The sequence below is a fragment of the Silurus aristotelis genome (assembly GCF_946808225.1).
Source record: "Silurus aristotelis genome assembly, chromosome: 4".
In the NCBI taxonomy this organism is placed as follows: domain Eukaryota; kingdom Metazoa; phylum Chordata; class Actinopteri; order Siluriformes; family Siluridae; genus Silurus; species Silurus aristotelis.
Genome location: NC_139577.1, coordinates 33,352,833 through 33,375,356, shown reverse-complemented (window position 1 = coordinate 33,375,356; position 22,524 = coordinate 33,352,833). Strand labels below are relative to the sequence as shown.

At 39.5% G+C, this 22,524-nt stretch overlaps 1 long non-coding RNA gene across 1 annotated transcript in view; it reads right to left on the bottom strand.

The window, feature by feature from the left end:
• Window positions 1-21,811, bottom strand: part of LOC310724635 — a 314,813-nt gene extending 293,002 nt beyond the window's left edge. Inside the window, exon 1 of the long non-coding RNA XR_014533116.1 lies at window positions 21,621-21,811. This is a non-coding gene — a long non-coding RNA (uncharacterized lncRNA). The remainder of the gene's footprint in view (window positions 1-21,620) is intronic.
• Between the last annotated feature and the right edge of the window lie 713 nt (window positions 21,812-22,524).

The window sequence follows — 22,524 nt, the reverse complement described above, 5'->3', positions numbered from 1 at the left end:
GAACAGTCACTCATCACTTCATCCCTACCTGTTACACACACACACACACACACACACACACACTATTCTTGTTCTAATTGTCTTTCTTTCTCGTTCTTGTTCTGTCTATGTTCTCTCCCTGTGTCTCTCTCTCTCTCTCTCTCTCTCTCTCTCTCTCTCTCTCTCTCTCTCTCTCTCTCTCTCTTCTTCTTCTCAGTGTTGCTCTGTCTCTAATTTTCACTCTCTCTCTTTCTTGCTCTCACCCCATCTCTCTCTCTCTCGTTCTGTCTTGATCTTGCTTTTTCTTTTCTTTATCTTTCATTCTCTCTCTCTTGAGCTCCATCGCTCCCTTTCTTTCTTTATCCCCCCCCCGATCATCGGGGTAACACCACACTGCATTAAGAACCGAGTGTGTAAACTTTACAACCGGTTCATGTGTGTAAACGTCGGTAGTGTAAAAAAAGATTCAGAGCAGCACAAAAAAAAAAAATTATGATCACAAAGATTATGCAAGGTGTTCATAAATGTACGACCTGAGCTGCATGTATATATTTACACACCCACACACACACACAGGTGTGCAGGTATAGAGAACGCGCTGCAGTAGTTAGCAGTTCTGCCTACACACGTGATGTGTGAAGTGTGTGAAGCAGAGAACAACCCAGACGTCAGAATCCAGACAGCTTGTGTGCGTCTCCTGTAAACAGACCTCAGGTCGAAGCTGTTATCCAGCCACTACACGGAGAACAACACTAAGTAACGAGCAGGAATGTGAAACTTCTCACTGTATCCTGAGGCTAATTCTCGATACACTCGTAAAGCTCACGCTACGCAGTACAGCCAAAAGGATCAGCACACCTGTTTGCCTTTCTTATGTTTGCCTCAAAGTGAATGCACACACTCATGGACACTTGAGCATAAAAAAAATGTTTGTGGCTTTTTGAAACGTTTTATTTCACATTTAATAAAATTTCACATATAAATGGTATACCATGTGTAATATACCATCGAACCCTGTGTGAGATCACATCATGTGCAATAGGTTCTTAGTTCCTCAGCACCTTTTAGTACTTTTAAATGGATTTATATAGAATATTTAATTTATATATATATATATATTTATTTGATTTTTTTTTTAAGCAGTCTCTGGCAAAATAATTTCCTTCTGAAATAATAAAGTTCCATCTTATCGTATTGTATTTTACCGCATCTTATTATCATATTGTATCTCATTGTATCTTATCGTATTGCATAATATTGTTTCATATCTTATAGTATTGTTTCTTATATCGTATTTTATCTTATCATAATCTTACTGCATCATATCGAATCTTATTGTATCGTATCTTATTCTGTTTTATCGTATCGCATCTTTTCTTATCTTATTATATATATATATAATCATTTTATTGTATTGTATCTTATTGCAATGTATCGTTTTGCATAATATTGTATCTTTTTGTATTGTATCTTATTGTATCGCATATAATTGTATCACATCACATCGTATCTTATCATATTGTTTCATATTGTATATCATCTTATTGGATCTATCTTCTCGTCTCGTCTCGTCTCGTCTCTCATCATATTGTATCATATGTTTTCGTATCTTCCTGTATCGTATCTAGTTCCTGTTTGCTGTTATAAGCTCCACTCTTCTGGGAAGATGTTCCACTAGATTTTGTTGAGATTTGTGCTTATACAGCCACAAGGGTGTAAAGTCCAATCAGGTGATGTGAGAAGGCCTTGAGGTATGTTCACATTCATCCTAAAGGCGTTCAATAAGGTTTGAGCTCTATAGCAGGAGATCTTCCACTTCTACCTCACCAGGAAAGCAGATCTTCATGGAGCTGGATTTGGGCATTGCATCATGCTGGAACAATTTTAGGTCTTCTAGTTTAAAAAAAAGGGACAGCCATGCCACCGCATCGAAAAACATCCTAAATATCACCAGTGACTGGAAATGTTGGGTGTCCCAATACTTTACTACCTACAGTGTACAATTGCATGGCTGCGACTCTAAACACAACGCATTGCTCGTAGCATGGGTCGATATTCAACACCGTTTTCCCCAGCATCATATCAAGGTTTTCATTTGGGTGAATAGAGAACGTTTTTTCATCCATACTTCACATCTCCAGCCTGCATTTTTATGTCATCATTCGTCTCTCTAACTAGAATGAAGGTGGGCCGCTTTTTTAAAAAGGGTCAGGCTCTTTTCTGACCCGGTGTCAGCTGGAAAAGGTCGTTAAAGCTCCATCGCTGTCAGACAGTCTGGAGGTGTTTTATCTGCCAGGGGGCTTTAAGTGAGAGGAAAGCGGAAAAAAAAATAAAACCCTGTGGCTGTCGAGAGTACTTGCGGATGCAGTTATATGTTATTCCTTTTGTTTTGCTCTTCTTCACAATGATTATCAAAATGAAACAAAAAAGTAATTGTCACGCGGTTCTGCGTCTCGTAGCGAGCGCTCGGCGCTGAGAGCGAGCACAATGTGCAATCATTCGCAATTCAAGAGTGATTTAGTGCACATTTCCTCCAGAGCCTCTCCAAGTTAAACAGCATTTGGCGAGCGCACAATGAGCAGGAATTATCGCCGCTAAATACCGCCGCGTTCAGGGTGTTTACAGAATCCTGTAAGCAGATGTTTCCCGGCAATGTGAGCAAAGAGGGGCCCGTGCAGGAGGTTCTGGGTTCGGCTAATCTTCAGCCTGCTGCGGAATTTCTTTCTAAAAATCACAAATGTACAGCTGATTGAACCAACAATGGAGCAAAGTCATGTACCAATGCTGTGATGCTTGTCTCAGATCTATCCATCCATCCATCCATCCATCCATCCCTTCCTTCATCTGACTTATCTGATGATATGAAGCAGCACAGGTCACTGAATCTCATAGACTTATGGCTTTTCTATCTGTCTATTTGTCCATCTCTCTAACCATCCATCCATCTAGTTATCCATCCATCCATATATCTATCCATCCAATAAATAAATAAAACATAAAATGCCTTTGCAATATGCATCAGCTGGTTTTTAAATAATTAGGGAACAATCATAAAATGCAACAAATAACATAATATATTTTGTTTCTTTGTTTTTTTATTGAATTATTTCTCATCCCTTAGACTTTTTTTTAAATAGACAGACAGACACACAGACAGACAGACAGACAGAAACTAACCAAACATGGACTGAAGGTCAAACTATGACCTCTGACCACAATGCAGTTCATTAAGCCTACAAATTACATCACCACCACCAAGATCAAGATCTCCAAAAAAATAAAAATAAAACTCTGAATAAAAGCAGCAGGAGAGAAATCTGGGCCAATGTGGATATTCAGAAATCTACAAAGTGGTGAAATGAAATGTCTTTAATGCGACATAACATTTTTTTTTTTATTATTTCCACTTCAATTAAACGCTCCTGTCGTCATGGAAGCGCAGGCTAACGTGTTTGACAGATGTAATATTGAGAAATAATGAACAGGAATATTAAACTCTTATCTCGGAGGCTTTACAGGACGTCAGAGCGACGTTTCAGCTGTAAGCCGGCGGTTTTGGGGCGTGAGGCTCGACCGCTGGGTAAAAACCTCCCCTTTGATAAATGCTACACCTGATTAGAATGGTAACACGTGTTTCTCAACAGAGGCGAAATATGTGTTTACTTCATTAATTAAAAAAAACAAACAAAAAAAACTGAAGTAAACAAGTGAATGCCACACAAAGAAGAGATGCTGAAACATGGCCTTTCCAAATAGAACCCAGGTTATTAGAATTGAGACACACCTTCAGTACAGAAACCATAATTACAGGAGGCCCAACCTCCAGACACTCTTCCCTCATTCCTGTGTGATCACGTGGACCAGCATCAGCATAATCATATCTGGGAAAGGTGTGGCTGAGTGGTTAAGATGTTGGACTTCTGTGCAGAAAGTCACAAGTTTAAATCCCAACACCATCAACATGCCATTGTGCAAGGCACTTGACCCTCAACTACTTAGTTGTATGGAAAATATTCTGGCATCTGCCAAATGCAATAAATGTAAATGTAAAATGAGATGATAAAGTGTGGACCTGGTAAAGTGGTGCCAAGCTCTCCCAAAGGAGATGATCTTAAGATGAAGAATGAGCATTGATAAGACAGAAGTGGAAAACATTAGCTTCAGGTTCCAGGTTTACTGAGGTCCTCACCTGGACCCACAAAAATGGTTAAGAACTCACATCAGCATCTAAACCTCTTCAAGATGCTGACCAAAGCCAAATGTTCAGAAGCTTCTATAAGTGTGCTATCAAGAGTGTCTTTACCAGCTTCACCAGTGGCACCTGCACATCTATACTTGTTTCTTAATAAAAATGGGCTTTACTCTGCAAATGTGAGAAGGTGTGTGTGGGTGTCACTGATATATCAAGAGGACAACATATTGCCAGGGTGGTTACAAGACGGTTGAAAACAATTAGCGAAAACAGTAGTAGGACAAAATCTGTACTTGTGGTCCCAGAATGCAATGCAGCTCCTCTTCGTGGTTGTGCTGAATAATGAAAAAGACTCTGAAAAAGACAGAATGAAAGTCCAGCATTCTTTCAAAACAACGTGTTTCGACCAGGAGCATGAAAGAACAGACAGACTGAAAGACTAAAGCACCACCGCATCATATTCTTTTATTAGGGATAAAACAAGGGTTAACTCCCACTGCAACATTGTCATCATTCAATATACCAGTAAAATGTCACTATGCATCTTTACACCATTGTTTATTGTTGCACTACTGTATATTCCACTTATATTTATTCCGTACATACTGACATTCATATGTATATAATGTTATTTGAGCATGTTATCTTATGTCTTATACTTATACTGTATATTATTATATATACACTATATCTTTTTACCCCCTGCCCTTTTGTACATTAATCACTTTCACCCCTGTACATTTAAACCTATAGTCATTTAACATACTGCTATTTATTGTAAATAGGCCACTAATGCACTTCAGGTTGGACGCAAACTGCATTTCATTGGCTCTGTACATCTACTTTGCACAATGACTTTAAAGTTGAATCTAATCTAATCTTAAATAAACTCTAGGTGACGCATTCCAATCACAATCGACTATTCACCCCTAAACTCCTTCCAGCCAATCACAATTTACTATTTAGACCTGAACACCTTTTAGCCAATCACAGTCCAGCGCTCACGCCTGAACTCCTTCCAGCCAATCACAATTTACTATTTAGACCTGAACACCTTTTAGCCAATCACAGTCCAGCGCTCACGCCTGAACTTCTTCCAGCCAATCACAATCGACTATTCACACCTGAGCTCCTTTCAGCCAATCACATTCCTATATTCACACATGAACTCCTTCCAGCCAATCACAATTTACTATTTAGACCTGAACACCTTTTAGCCAATAACAGTCCAGCGTTCACGCCGGAACTCCTTCCAGCCAATCACAATCCACACCTAAACCCCTTTCAGTTAATTACAATCCACTATTCACACCTAAACACCATTTAGCCAATCACAATCCTGCATTCACACCTAAACTCCTTACAGCCAATCACAATCGGGTATTTACTTTTACAAGGGGATAATTAAAAACTACTCAGGGTTTGATTACAGAGTAAATCTGAATTGAATTGTTAATTCTAAGGAATAACCTGCAGCTCGTTCTGGATGTTCAGAAGGCAAATGAATAAATATGATACTCTCTGAAGTCTTTTTGAACGTCTCCTGAACATCATAAAGAACAGAAACTGGGTCAGATCTTCCCCCGGCTGTAGTTTTAACCGCACTGTTCGCTCACCTTCCTGGAAACCTAAATGACGATGAACGAACGAAACATTTACATTCTGTCATGATGTATTACACCAGACTGACCACAGGCCCACTGGCCATGTGGACCAAGTGAAACAAACAGACGTCTCAAAGTGAGCAGATTCTCGGAATGGGAAAAAGAGGTTTTATGACATCTGCCGTCAATCTCGAGACTCGTATCTGCCCCGGGGGCATCTCGCCCAACTCAGAGGCAGCAGTACCCATTTGGCCAGTGAGGGATAAAAAAATAAAATAAAAAAGTGCAATTTTTGTGCCAAGTAGTGCTAGTAAACTGGAGTGAAAGATGGAGAGAGAGAGACAGAAAGAGACATTAAGATGGGGAAAGAAAGCTTGGATTTACCAACTGAGAAAACAAAGACTAAAAGACAGTAAAAGATCATACTGACAGAGAGCTAGGATAGACAGACAGAGACAGACATACAGTGAGGAAAATAAGTATTTGAACACCCTGCTATTTTGCAAGTTCTCCCATGGAGGGGTCTGAAATTGTCATTGTAGGTGCATGTTTACTGTGGGAGACAATATATGATTTTCAAACTATTTATTTGTATGATACAGCTGCAAATAAGTATTTGAACACCTGTCTATCAGCTAGAATTCTGACCCTCAAAGACCTGTTAGTCTGCCTTTAAAATGTCCACCTCCACTACATTTATTATCCTAAATTAGATGCACCTGTTTGAGGTCGTTAGCTGCATAAAGACACCTGTCCACCCCATACAATCAGTAAGAATCCAACTACTAACATGGCCAAGACCAAAGAGCTGTCCAAAGACACTAGAGACAAAATTGTACACCTCCACAAGGCTGGAAAGGGCTACGGGGAAATTGCCAAGCAGCTTGGTGAAAAAAGGTCCACTGTTGGAGCAATTATTAGAAAATGGAAGAAGCTAAACATGACTTGTCAATCTCCCTCGACTGGGGCTCCATGCAAGATCTCACCTCGTGAGGTCTCAATGATCCTAAGAAAGGTGAGAAATCAGCCCAGAACTACAAGGGAGAAGCTGGTCAATGACCTGAAAAGAGCTGGGACCGTTTCCAAGGTTACTGTTGGCAATTCACTAAGACGTCTTGGTTTGAAATCATGCATGGCACGGAAGGTTCCCCTGCTTAAACCAGCACATGTCCAGGCACGTCTTAAGTTTGCCAATGACCATTTAGATGATCCAGAGGAGTCATGGGAGAAAGTCATGTGGTCTGATGAGACCAAAATAGAACTTTTGGGTCATAATTCCACTAAACGTGTTTGGAGGACGAAGAATGATGAGTACCATCCCAAGAACACCATCCCTACTGTGAAGCATGGGGGTGGTAGCATCATGCTTTGGGGGTGTTTTTCTGCACATGGGACAGGGCGACTGCACTGTATTAAGGAGAGGATGAACGGGGCCATGTATTGCGAGATTTTGGGGAACAACCTCCTTCCCTCAGTTAAAGCATTGAAGATGGGTCGAGGCTGGGTCTTCCAACATGACAATGACCCGAAGCACACAGCCAGGATAACCAAGGAGTGGCTCTGTAAGAAGCATATCAAGGTTCTGGCGTGGCCTAGCCAGTCTCCAGACCTAAACCCAATAGAGAATCTTTGGAGGGAGCTCAAACTCCGTGTTTCTCAGCGACAGGCCAGAAACCTGACTGATCTAGAGAAGATCTGTGTGGAGGAGTGGGCCAAAATCCCTCCTGCAGTGTGTGCAAACCTGGTGAAAAACTACAGGAAACATTTGACCTCTGTAATTGCAAACAAAGGCTCCTGTACCAAATATTAACATTGACTTTCTCAGGTGTTCAAATACTTATTTGCAGCTGTATCATACAAATAAATAGTTACAAAATCATACATTGTGATTTCTGGATTTTTTTTTTAGATGATTATGTCTCTCACAGTGGACATGCACCTACGATGACAATTTCAGACCCCTCCATGATTTCTAAGTGGGAGAACTTGCAAAATAGCAGAGTGTTCAAATACTTATTTTCCTTACTGTATATGCAGAAAGAAAGATAAAAAGAATGACAGACAGACAGACAAACTTATAGTCTGATAAAGAGAAAGACAAAAGATAGAGGCAGTGAAAAAAGAGTGTAAGAGATGGAGACAAAAACACAGACAGAGACAGATAAACATATAGGAAGAGGAAAAAAGAGAGAAACAAAAAAGAAAACATGGGAAAGACAGAAAGTGAAACAGAGAAAGACAGAAACAGAAGAAGAAACGGATGCGAGAGAGAGAAAGGGAGAGAGACAAATAAGAAAGACAAAGTTAGTAAGAGAAAAATCAAGAAAGATTTACAAAAGAGGAGACAAGAAAAACAGAGACAAGAGAGAGAGCAGACTCAAGCAAAGCTATAAACAATTAAGGAAACAAAAATAGAGACATAACAGACAGGGACAAACAAGTGACAGATATTTGTAGAGGCAGACAGTGTGTGTGTGTGTGTGTGTGTGTGTGTGTACATACATACGTACACACACACACACACACACACACACACATAGGGAGAGAGAGAGAGAGAGAGAGAGAGAGAGAGAGAGAGAGAGAGAGAGAGAGAGAGAGAGAGAGAGAGAGAGAGAGACAAAAACAAAAACAAAATGAGAAAGAAAGCCAGGGGATGGAGGGAGAAAAAAAAAGACAGACAGACAGAAGAAGAAGAGGAAGAAGTGGGAACAGATGCTCAGTCTGGGGTAAATAAAAATAAGGAGGGAAAACATGCAGATGAAAAGACAAAAAGAAAGAGAGAGAATGTAGATGGACAGAGATACACAAAGACAAGAGACGGACAAAGAGTGTGTGTGTGTGTGTGTGTGTGTGTGTGTGAGAAAGACGGATAGACAAAGGAAGAGACAAAGTGGGAGACAAAATAAGAAAGGAAAAACAGGGGAGGACAATAAGAGAAAAACCCAGACTAGATTAGAGATTGATATTACACATGTTGTCCCAACCGCTAATACACACTCCTCTACACTTACTCGAACACACACACGCACGCAGACACACACACACCACCCGCACAACGTGTCCCAACCGCTAACACACACACACACACACACCACCCGCACACTGTGTCCCCAACCGCTAACGCACACTCCTCTACACTCACACACACCACCCGCACACTGTGTCCCCAACTGCTAACACACACTCCTCTACACTTACACTCACTAACACACACACACACCACCCGCACAACGTGTCCCAACCGCTAACGCACACTCCTCTACACTCACACACACCACCCGCACACCTTGTCCCAACCTCTAACACACATTCCTCTACACTCTCACACACCACCCGCACACCGTGTACCAACCGCTAACACACACTCCTCTACACTCACACACACCACCCGCACACACACACACACACACACACACACACAAACAGAGAGAAAGAGACAGAGGGAGACAGAAAGACAGACAGAGAGAGAGAGAGAGAGAAAAAAAGAGAGACAGAAAGAGAGACAGAGAGAGAGAGAGAGAGAGAGAGAGAGAAAGACAGACACAGAGAGACACGGACATAAAGAGATGAACTCTGTACTAAACTCTCTCTATGTTAATGCCGAGTGTGAACGTCTGCAGCAGCAGTAATATAAAGCAGACAGGAAGCTGTTGTGTTTTTTCATGACGTCACAGTGGCCTGTACAGTAACACTGGGTTTTATGCTCGTTTGACCCTGTTTTCATGATTCCGCATCAGGAACTTATCACCCGCATGGCAATTGAGGACACTGACACCTGATGTCTCACGTCTCCGTCTTAACTCGCTGCTAAAACAATGGAGGACGCGATCTGGGAAAGAAAATCTCCTAATCCCTTCCCCGGTTCCTCTCTCGAAAGAAAAAAAACTTTATAATAAAAGAGACGCATCTGCCCACATGCTGCAGAGCAAACACTCCGTACTCCCTCCATCATTTTATTTTTCTTTCTCTCGGTTTCTGAAAGCGACAGAACTGATATGATGATGAATTATATTGCACTTTTTTGGACGCGTCATCAATAATTCCCCGACTTGCTGCGGACGTCAAAATCCATTTTGGATTAAATTACGTTTGGGTGTGTGTGTGTGTGTGTGTGGGGGGGGGGGAATTAAGTAGGGAATGAATCACTGGCATGCGGTTATAGGAAAATAATCATCCAGACAGTGGTGTGATTGCAGATGAGGTGGAATTACTGTTGCAGCGCTGTTCTAAGTAGATTACTATCCAATAACAATGACGTCGCCACTTATACCAAAAAATAACAAATAAAATATATTTATATTAAAGGATGACATCATACATATTTATTTATCCATTTATAGTTGAGGAACATCCAAGGAAATGGGTGAAACTTAAATGTTTATTTTAAAAATTGAATTAAAAAAAAATATATAAAAGGACCATAGATTTATTTCTTCTAAAACTCCAGAAGGAGGAGTTTGAAAACAAATTCTTCTAATAATCTACCCACCCACCTACCTACCCACCCACCTACCTACACTAAGGCTGTCAACTGATACAAATATTTAATCGCAATTTAATCGCACATTTGTATCTGTTCTAAATGTACCTTAAATAATCATTTTCAAGTTTTTAAATACTCTAATTAACATGGACAAATATTAGTGCTTTATGCAAATTAGTAAAACCAAACTCAATGTAGAGCATGAAGACAAAATAATGTTGTAAATGTTTTATTATATAGTAATTATGGGGTAGCGATGATGTTTTAAATGACGTAAATCATCAGGACAACAAACGGACCTTTTGCTATGTTTCCACACGGACGGTTTTAATTGCCGGATGTCTTGCATCATGGGGGATTTTGGTGCGGATTTGAGACTTGGCGTATCGGTAAAACAAATGTTTAGCAAATAAAAATCATTTTTCTGTGCAGTTTATTTGTTTTAATATTGAAGTAAAGGACTTTGTGAATAAATACGTGTTGCGTTGAAGCTTTTAATTTCGCCTGTTTCTTATTAATTTAGATTTATTTATAAAACTGGTCAAATGTCACATTTCATTCACAAATTCATTCGGCGATCACAGAGTCAGATCTTTTTAATGGTTATTTGATCTGTGTTCTGATACCATCAAATATCATCACTGTTCACGGCATGATGTGCTTCTAAAAGTGGAGCTTGAATGACCTTGAGAAATTTGAACTAAATAAAACGTATATCCAATCAGCAAACTAACGTCAACAGTGCCAAAGAAAAAACCCTGAAAGGACATGAAGTAACCTGGACTACAACTTGGAACCTATCCTCAGCCATGGGACACCAGAAAGTCCAGTCCTCAATTACTTATTTCATTACAGTGTGCTGTAAAGTCCTATGTTGAATGCATTAAGGAAAAAAAAAAAGGATAAAATCCGCAGTATGAGCATCAGGGTCTTTTTTTTTTTTTCATAAGAGTTTTAGCTTTTATAAAATGTAAACGCTAAATTAACTTTAGGTCTATATTATCAAGGTAAAGTAACCCACTGAAAAATAAAGGAGGCTTGAGCATGAGCTATTTATTTATTTCATGAATGAATATTTAGATCGTACAAAAAAGGTTGTGCCTTTTAGAAAAAGTGCAGTGAAAAATAAATAAATAAACACGATGGAATGAAGACGTTCAGGAATGCGAAACATCACCATTTACACATCTGTAGAGAAACTGTAAACACTTAGATTTTTCTTTATAAAAGTGCACAAAGGTGAACTGCATTCGAGTTTTTCACGGCTCTGCTTGCTTTAGCGTCAGAGCCGTGTGGTAGGGTAGTGAAATGATCACTCAGTGGTTCAGACAACAACAAATTTATCCAAAGCATTTATAAACAATTATATAATTTATACAACTGAGTAGTTGAGGGTTAAAGGCTTTGCTCAAGGGCCCCACAGTGGCAGCTGGTGGTGCTGGGAATTGGACCTTAACCTCAGAAATGGTAGAGGCACTGGTAGCTCAGTGGAAACTTCTGGGTCAGAAGGCCATGAGCTCAAATCCCAGCACCACCAAGCTGCCACTGTGGGGCCCTTGAGCAAAGCCTTTAACCCTCAACTACTCAGTTGTATAAATGATATAATTGTTTATAAATGCTTTGGATAAATTTGTTACTGATGCCATAAATGAAAGAAGTCCAATGTCTGAACCACTGAGTGACCATTTCACTACCCTACCACATGGTTATCATTAGTCATGATTCGTTCAATTTCAAGAATTTGAAACTTGGCTTTACTGTGACTAGAACAAGTAGTCTTAAAGAGTGATGTATGTGTGTGTGTATATATATATACACACACACACCTGAATTTTCCAGTCATATGTAGTTATTTCCCAAAAAGAAGGCACACAATTGAATCAGGTGTCTTTGGATGCAGGAGCATTACATTTTTCACTTGAAGAAGGAGCCCCAAACCTGTTTCAGCATGATGATACCCCTGTGCACAAAGCAGCTCCATGAAGATCTGCTGCTGAACACTTTCGGCATTAATGTAAACGCTGACCTCACCCCAGGCCTCCTCACCTCAGCTACATCAGTACCTGACTTTACTACCACCCCTTTGTCTGAAGGAGCACAAACCTCCACAAGCACACTTCACAATCTAGTGAAACAACTTCCCATGTAAAAGTGGATTAAAGCTTCATTTTTGATCAAAGAAAACTTCTGAAATTTGATAAAAAAAAAAAAAAAAAAGATCCATTCAAAAGAATCCAAGTCACTAAAATGATCTGATCTTTCCATCACGATTATCCATTTTTATTCCGAATGTTAACAGAATATATAATAGTAATGATGATCGGTGTGCAAAAAAAAAAAAAAGTTCCAAACGCTTTTAAAGAACAGTAAGACGTATATAATGCAACCATTTGCATAAATGGCATTATTGAGCTCTGATGCTGCATCATAGCCCTCTTTTGTTCCTGTGTCACCTTTATACAAACTTAGTAGCAGATTCTTTACCCTCAATAAAAAAACACTTCCTGTGACACGGGTTTATCAGGATGAGTGGGGTCGGGAAGGTAGCTGGATGCGTGTCACCAGAGTTCCTGTAACTTTTTGAACCTTGCACACCAAAAATTGATTTTAGCAAAATGATCACCTTTTACAATGAGGATAAAGGCGGCATCTTTGGCTAAGCAGATAAGCCAGGTCTCTGGTCCAACACGCTACCGGGAGTTCTCTGGCTTTTACAGGAATCCTGTAAGTCATTGCTCACCAGCTCCTGCTTCTCAGGCAAACGAAAAAAAAAAGCCCTTAATGACGCGTCTGAGATGAGATGAGTGTTGCTGGCTGGGTAAACGCTCTGAGGCCTGAGTAACTACATTTAGAGGGCGATGTGAAAAGCATGCTTGCATGTGCTGCGGGCTTTTGTCCTCGTTTACCTCAGAAACGCATTAGAGGAGACGGATCCCTGCGCCGTACAGACCTACTGCGGCGCTCTGGAAGCTCGCGCCCGGGCTGTGCAGCAGGATCGACCGTGTTTTGGAAGAATAAGATCCATCTCACTTTGGTATGACAGGTTTGTTGATTGCACGATGATGTACGATGCAAGTTATGATAAAAGAAAAGCATTGTTAGCATGTGCTAGTGGTGAACAAAGGGATGCGAATAATTCATGTTTTGGGAACTGTAGGCTAACAACAAGAACTGCACTTACTTGCACAGCTTGCTCTGTCTCACCTTTGAGTCTTTATTTCAGTATCATTCTTGAGAAGACCATGAAAACAGCTTAAGGAAACGGCGTACAAGGAAAACCTCAGCTGTGACAACTCCACAATATTACTTTCTTCGTGGTATAGAACTTTTACTACCACGTTAATCAGGACGCCATTTCATTTTCCTTTTTTTTTGCATCATACGAGGCGGTATCTAAAAGTTTTAAGACTAGTTTTGTAACACGCTACCAGATGGCAGCACGGAGCTGCGCTCACAGTCACAGGGAGCACAAACCTTCATAAGTCAGTGTGGCAAAAAACATTGTGTACATCGGGAGCTGTGCAACTGCCGCTATTCTGACCACGAGTGCACACAGTCAACAACGTGATCTCACTTCTGCACCCACCTTCCTCAACAGATTTGGCTCCTGCGGACTTCATTCTCTTCCCGAAGATGATGCTGTTTTGACACCATTGCCTGAGAAATTGTGCAAGCCCTTTTTGGTTAAAAGATGTGACAACAGCCATCTTTAAAACCCTCTCAGTACGATGTAGGACCACCATTTAGCCTCCATGACCAAATGATTGAATCGCGTAGGTCTTTTGTCCACGTTACGCGTTGTAGCCCATACTAGCGATAATGAAGCATGGGGACGAGCATGTCGAATGATTTTTCATCTGTTTGGATATCATTAGACCCAGGCTTACTATTTGTGTGCAGGTTATTTCGGGTGTCAAAAAAAACCTCAAGACGTAATTGGCTTTCCGATGTGTCGCATACAATCAACACGTCACGTCTCAGGGGGCGGGAACATTTCCCAAAGCTGGAAGAACACTACACAACACCTTTAGTGCTGGATCAAGTTCTTGAGTTCTCCAATCAATTAGTGAGCCACAAGAGAACTCACGGTGCATAATGAGAGGCTAGCTCCGGGGGAAAGAGAAAAAAAAAAAAAGAGCTCATAATAAAAAGCTGATAACTACAGAAATGAAGTGGAGAAAGGGTGGAGGGGGAGGGGTTAAAACACGAGAGCCACTTTACCCATGAGCCTCCACAGCTGGAGGTACAATTAGCGTGTCGCCACCCGCGGTTTGTCGCATGTGTTAATTGTCTCATGTAGCTGCTGTGACACTGTCTGTGCGCCGAACCTTGACGTCTGCCTTTTTTTTTTTCATCCCAATGTTTTTTTTTCTGTTAATTATTTAAGCATTGTCGTTTATTTCAGACAGACAGAAAGACAGCTGGGAGAAGGAAACAGAAAGAAAAGCTTTAATGAAGAACTATTAATAAAAGATAACTAAGTGTAAGTTAGCAAGCCTAGCATCTGATTTTTGACCCCGAGTGTTAGCCGCCGGTTTCAGACTCCCACTGGAAAGCCTGAGGATGTTCCCGAAGCGGAAACGTGTTTGTTAGGTGTGGAAAAAGTCGACCCGGATCCGATACTTCGCTGATCTTTTCAGAAAAAAAAACCTGAGGCCATGGAGATAAAGCACTCGGAAGTGTGATAACATACAGGTTTTAAAAATAAATAAATAACTGTTTAAAAAGGTCAGGAAGTTACATTCAGAGGAAGAAATGCTGGTCAAAGTGCACAAGTTTCATGGGACAACAAAAAGAGGAAATAAAGAAACAGTATGCGCTTCACTTAAAGATTAAAACGAATAATTATTAATACATTATTTATCAAACAATTGTTGGACAATTTTGCACCGTCTTCAGGTTCCATGATGTTTCGAAAACAGCTTTATTTCACTTTGTAAAAAATATAATTATATATATTTATAATTATAAATTGAAAATAAAATAAATATAATTTAGTTTTCTTACTAAACACGTTTAAACGTGATCTCAAAAAATACAATCATGTAACTGCACGTTATTTACTTATTATTGTAGCACGACTTATAATGTGTTGAATATTATGTAAAGTAATGTAAAATCTACAAGATCTAAAACAAGTCATCAGACCTCTGGGAGTTAAATATTTTAGCATGTTGTTTATGAACCCGAGTAAAAAAATACTAATCCCCCAATTAAATACTCTAAACCAGGGGTGGGCAAATAATTTTCACAAGGGGCCACATGAGAAACCTGAATTGTGCTTTTCCGAAACCAAAAACCAAAACTGAGGAACCCAAGGCCAAAACCGAAACACCGAAAGAAAATATTGTCAATTATTAGAACCATTGCATTTATGGCTATTAGTGTGTACTAACCTCACTAAAGTCAATGCATTGCAGTTTAAAGAATAAATCAATTACAAAAGTTTTTTATTTATTATTATAAATTATTGTTATTTATTTGTGACTATTCATAGTATTGACACACAGGCAGCGGTCAATTATTATTAGTGACGGGTCTGTTAACCGAAAATAATTGACTGCCGAAGGTTTGGAAGCCCATTCAAGTAAATGGAATGTTCTAATCTACAGCATTAAGAAAAACCGTGTAATAAATAATATTATATTATAATAATTATTATTTTCAGGATCCACAGGAAATGTTTCAAAGATCAATCCGTCGATCCACTGGCGACCAGTGATCTAAGGCAATGAAATCCATAATTTTTTTGTGTTATGCTTTTTGCCTCGGCACCATCACTGGAAAACTTTCCTGCCTTTTCAAAAACGTCCTCTACAGACGGAGTGCGCATGCTCGGATTGACTTTACTTTTCTGCGCCGCGTTCTTCTCATATTTAGAATGGAAATCGGGATGTTTGGATTTCAGGTGATAAATTAAACCCGACGTGGAGAAACTCTTTGCAGTGAAATTTTGCTAATTTCAGCATTGCATGTTTTGCAAATCGCTATCTGTGGGATTTTCTCCAAAATATTGAAATAAGTCCACACCGCAGACATGTTGCTCTTATCCAGATAACCGTGTGCTGGCTGTGCTTTTTTTTTTTTTTGCGTCATTACAATTGTGTTTCTGCCGTGTTGTTTCGGTGATTTAGGTATTTCGGGCGAAAATTTTCGGTGGCTGAATTTTCTGTGCATCCCTGTAATTTATGATTGGCCTCACACGGGCCGGACAGAGACGTACAAAGGGCCGGATGTGGCCCGCGGGCCGTAGTTTGCCCAGGTCTGCTCTAAACAGAGTAACAGTAAAAGAATTTATTTTATATTTTTAATTGAATAAAAGTAAAAAAAAGTCTAATCTCGCCAATGTACGAGAACTCTGAATGATGAATACAGTTCTGTGTTCAATTACCCTGAACATCAAACCTTTATAAGGACATTTTCCAAAATAAAAATACTCAGATAAGATGTTGGATAGCATGTTAAATTAGGTGTAAGGATTGGGATCTTAGATTAGATGTTAGGATTGAGATGTTAGATTAGATGTTAGATTGCGATGTAACGACTACAATGTTAGATGGTATGTCAGGATTGCGATGTAAGATGGTATGTTAGATGGTATGTTACAATTAACATTCTAATCCTAACACCCAATCTAACATGCTATCCAACATCTAATCCAACATCTCAATCTAGCATCTAATCTAACATCTCAATTTAACATCATAGTCCTAACATTTTAACCCACCATCCCAATCCTAATATCCAATCAAACATGCTATCTAACATCTAATCCAACATCTCAATCTAGAATCTAATCTAACATCTCAATTTAACATCATAGTCCTAACATTTAATCCACCATCCCAATCCTAATATCCAATCAAACATCTTAATCATAAACAGGAAGTAAAGGGGTTAGGGTTAGTGATTACACTAATGTTAGTAATGACACAAACTAAAGCAACATATTCAAAGACCACAGGCAATCTAGTAGAACCTGGTGCAAGGTGGGGCACAGCAGGGGGGCAGGGCAGGGAAGGGTCCCAGGGTGGGGCAGGGGAGAGTGCTAGTCTGATGCAGGGTGGGGTGAGAGGGTGGAGTGAGGCACAGCATGGGGGGCAGGGTAGGGCAGGGAAGGGTGCCAGGGTGGGGCAGGGCGTTAGTCTGGGAAAAGGCAGGTTGCCAGGGTGGGACATTGCAGGGTGGGGTGCCAGGGTGGTTCTAAAATAAGTGTGCAAAGATTCTGTGCACGGTATAACATTGTAAGAGGGGAACATTTACTGTCCCTCTCTTGTTGCTTTTGAAAAGCATGTAGTGATCCATAGGAACTTCTTAGAGTGACTCCAAAATGTTGGATGAAGCCACTGCTGAATTTTGTGCTGATAGTTGATCAGTTATTTAACATACTGGTTGTTCACATGTCCCACAAACTCAAATAAAATAAGGTTAGAAAAAAAGAAGGCCAGGAACTATAAATGAGACAAAACTCGCAACATGCACAGGCTCTTATTGCTTCGATTCATGACTCAATAAAAATGGGTGTGAAAGGGTTTCTAAATTGTTCAAAAGTCATTTCAGAGAGCAGGTCTGAGTCTATTCTAGCTCTAGATCCTAATACTGTGAATAACATAATCCGGGTCAAAATTCATTGCAAACGTTCATCTGCATAAAAAGGGAGACCAGACGCCGATACAGCGACGCTACCCTTCGCCTTGCTCAGGACTCGCATCTTTAATTTGATGAGTCCATGTTCCTCCGGTCATCAATATTTACTCAAACTGCAACAACGTATTATTTCACTAATCTGTCTTCTCGAATAATCGATCTTAAATCACGCTGACGTTTCACCCAGTCGCTGTAATGGCTCGGATTAAACGCTCTTCTTGCGTCCTTTTCTTTTTTTTTAGATTCATTCTTTATTTAGATTAATTACTGCAGTGCGCAATTCAGGAGATTTATTTTAATTAATTAAAATTCATTAACAAAAATACATTTCTGGATGGCAGCCAGCTTGGGGAGTCCCTGATCATAGACAATAGTGCATTTAAAACACACTCATGTTTCCTTTGAATAGCAAAGTGTGTGTGTGTGTGTGTGTGTGTGTGTGTGTGTGTGTGTGTGTGTGTGTGTGTGTGTGAAATAAACATAAAATGCTAAAAACATTTCAAAAGCAAGGCTGAGACACCATTACAAGACCAAATTATGAGGTTAATAAATCTGCTTGAGGTGGAAATGCCGGATTCTGATTGACTGGAAGGAAAGTAAAAGTCTCCTCAAATGAAAATACTTCAGTACAGATATGCAAAAAAAGCTACTTAAGTACAATAACCAATTACATTTACTTCCTTACTGTCGTAATATAAACACATGAAGCAGAATTCTAGATCTATTGAGCTGTATATAAAAAAATAAATAATAATATATATATATATATATATATTTTGTGTGTGTGTGTGTGTGTGTGTGTATTCACTCAGACATTTGGAATGCAAACATCAATTGCTAGCTTGAACTGGTCAATGCTGGAAAGTGACCATGGTATAAGGTGATAATCCACAGCTAGGTGTGAGGCTACTTCATTATTCATCTCTATTGTAACGCTCTTGTGTTACAGCAACCTTGTGTGGAAGCGATATACACCCTGTACATACTACTCTCTTTGTCTCTCTGACACACACACACACACACACACACACACACACACACACACACACACACACACACACACACACACACACACACACACACACACACGTGCTTTTTAAAAGGAATCCTGGCACAAATGTTTCAGTAAAAGCAGACATTAGGACTGATTTGAATAAATTATTTGACTTTAACCATTAACAGTGTGGAGAAAAACACTGGAGTGAGAGTAATGTCTTTCAAAACGATGAAAGACGCCCCCACACACAAACACACACACACACACACACACACACACACGCATAATGAACCTGCACAGATGTGCATATGACTGAACAAACCTCACACTCTCATTTATTTATTTATATTTTCCACAATACAAAGAAAAGGGCGAGTTGCCAGCCCACCTGAGCCAGCCGTTTTCACGCGGTTCCCATGGAAACAGCGGACAGGGGTTCGAAAGAGACGCTACCGAACGCATGGTTTTTCTAAACGACGCCTAATTTGATGTAATTGACTTGGCGAGATGGGGTCAGGACGGTGGATAAAGGAAAAGCCCTGGAAACTCTCAAGTAAATGAATAGTTACAGGACAAAAGCGGCTCAGGGTTTGAGTGTCTGTTGTTAGGTAGGAGGAGTGCTGCTGAATGCTATTGGGTGCACTGGGTTATGATGAGGAGATCTCCTGGATAAAGCTGACAGGTTTCTATTCTGTAGTATATCCTGATTTCATTGTCGCTTATATACGATATACTGTAATTATATATATTTAAAGTATATTTCAGAGTATCAATGTACAGATTTACTGTCCTCTAAAAAAGAACAACATACAGCCATTATTGTATAAACAACTGGCAACAAATGTAAGTACACCCCAAGTGAACATGTCAAAACTGTGTCCAAAGTGTGAATATTGTGCACCATAGTAATCCAGCACTGCCTTAATCCTAGTGGACATGGAATTTACCAGAGCTGCAAAGGTTGTTGTTGGAATCCTCTTCCACTTCTCCATAATGGCATCGAGGATCTGCTGGATGTCTGTTGCTTGAGGACCCCCCCGTGTGCTAAATAGGGTTCAGGTCTGGAGTCATACTTGGCCACTCAATCACCTTCATCTTCAGCTTTAGCAGGACAGTTTTTATCTTAACAGTAGGTTTGGCCCAGTTTCTGAAGGGAGGCATCATGTTCTGATTGTGAATGTCACAGTACATGTTGGATTCAGATCTGCCTGATTCAGCCCAGCATCCTACATCTGGATGGAGTTCTCCTTAATTGCAGACACTTGTGCAGCTCAGGATGGTTCCACATCAACAGCCTAAGAATCCATGAAGTTCCTGAGCAACTCAAGGATGAATTTGGACTGAAATTGAGATCAACAGTCTACGACAATGTTTCAGGACCACAGGTTGCATGAACAGCTCCCTATTTAAGCATCATCACTTAACACCTGAACAATGATAAAACTTTAATGAATGGTTTTATTTTCCATCTCAGGGAGGTTTTCCATGCCACAGTCACCACTGGTTTACTAATAAGGAATGAACATAGGTGTGAAGTTCATACATTCCTGAATACTATTCCTGTGTACAACTTTATAACCTCTATCTCTGTAAAGCTGCTTTGGGTCAATGCTTATTGTTAAATAAACGGAATTAAATTATATTTATTTTAATCTCTTCATCCCTGAACAAACCAATCCTTTGCTTTAACAATGATGGGAAATATTTTTTTCTAAAATCTCCTTTAATCCAGAGCCAGAAGACAATGTTTCTATGGTTACACTAAGAGACCAACAAGCACCATGGAGAACAAGCAACACAATCTACATCACTATAAAAGGGTTTTTCATACACAAAATAAAAATGGAGAAATATTCTTTATTTTAAGAAGCATTTTGGTTTACATAGCTTGTGTCTTCTTTCGGCGTCTCCCATTAGTGGTCGCCACAGCGGATCATCCGTCTCCATACCCCCCTGTCTTCTACATCTGCCTATTTCAAAGAAATTTACAAAGCTTGTGTAACGAGTACAAAACTAATCAACGGACGACTTTTAGCATATGCTCTATTTAAAATCCCGTTTCCCTTCTAGACTGGAGTTGAAGCGCTATTTAGGACAGGAAGCCGATATCTAGAATAGATCATCTGTAAAATGACTGATACTTCTTTTTTTCTTTCTTTCTTTTTTTTTGTTGTTGAGCTGTAATGGAGTCATGACGGAGAGTTTACAACAACACACACTAAACAAACATACCTTTATTGGAAAGCTAACTGCTCTGTTGTGGGTAAAATAAAAATGATCCCTATTCTCTTGCTGTTAGAATGAGCTCCACTCTTTTGGGAAGATGTTACACTAGATTCTGTGGAGGTTTGTGCCACATTAATTCAGACACAAGGGTGTTAGTAAAGTCAGGTAGTGATGTAGGTGAGGTGAGGAGGTCTGAGGTGCCATCAGCATTCACATTCAATCAGTTCGATAGGTTTAGTGAAGGGGAAATGTCATGCTACAGCATCCACAGACATCCTGTACTATCATGCACTTTTGACTTTGGGCTGGAAATAGTCAGGTGTCCCAACACATTTGTCCAAACATGGCGAAGAACTACACATCATCAGGAAAACCCGATCCAAGTGTGCATTATTGGTGTAGGAATTATGGACAAGAACATTCTTACCCATCAGCCATTGCACCTCAGTAATAAAGCACCTCCTGATTGATGTTCATTGTATAAAGACTCACCTCAGTACACTCTCAGTCTCAGTCTCACAGCTGTCTCTTCGTATGTGGATCTCTGTTTTGATCAGGTTCTGGTTCTGGTTCATGTTTTGTGTTCTACATGTGCACATGTAAATAAATATCCCCAAGTTTATCCACATTCTCTTCAGGTACATAGCAGATGCTGAGAGCGAGTGTGTGACGTGAGATGGGGATTAAATCAGATGCTAAAAAGTTGTGAATGAGAATCAGGTGTAGAAAAATCACGTGACAGTGTTCAGTGTGCTGCAGTGGCTGATGGGAAATGGAGTTCCTGTCCATAACCCTGTTTATTATAGTGTCTGGTTTAATGAGTTTTTTTATTATATACAATACACACATATAGTATCTAGATTGAAATAGATTAGAATGGATTAGATTAGATTATTTTAGATTATATCAAATTAGATTAGATTAGATTAGATTAATGCAAATTTGAGGTGTTCATACATGACATGAATATAAACATTGCGGCTTGGAAAAAAATACAAACAAAAGAAATAAATCAGTGCTGAAATACTGAATAAATAAACATAAATAAATAATGTTGAAATGCAAACAAATAAATACATCTTAAATAAATAAATACATTTTATTGATAAAGGGTAAATAAGAAAGAAAGAAAGAAAGAAAGAAAGAAAGAAAGAAAGAAAGAAAGAAAGAAAGAAAGAAAGAAAGAAAGAAAGAAAGAAAGAAAGAAAGAAAGAAAGAAAGAAATGTTAAAGCCCAAATAAACAAATGGACAAAAATGTTTGAGCAAGAAATAAAAAATAAAAATAAAATAAGCAAAAAAATTAAAATTGCTGAACAAGTAAATGAATTAATAAATAAATTCTGATTCTATAAGTGATGGGTAAAGTTTTAATTTTGATAAGTGTCTAATTTCTTT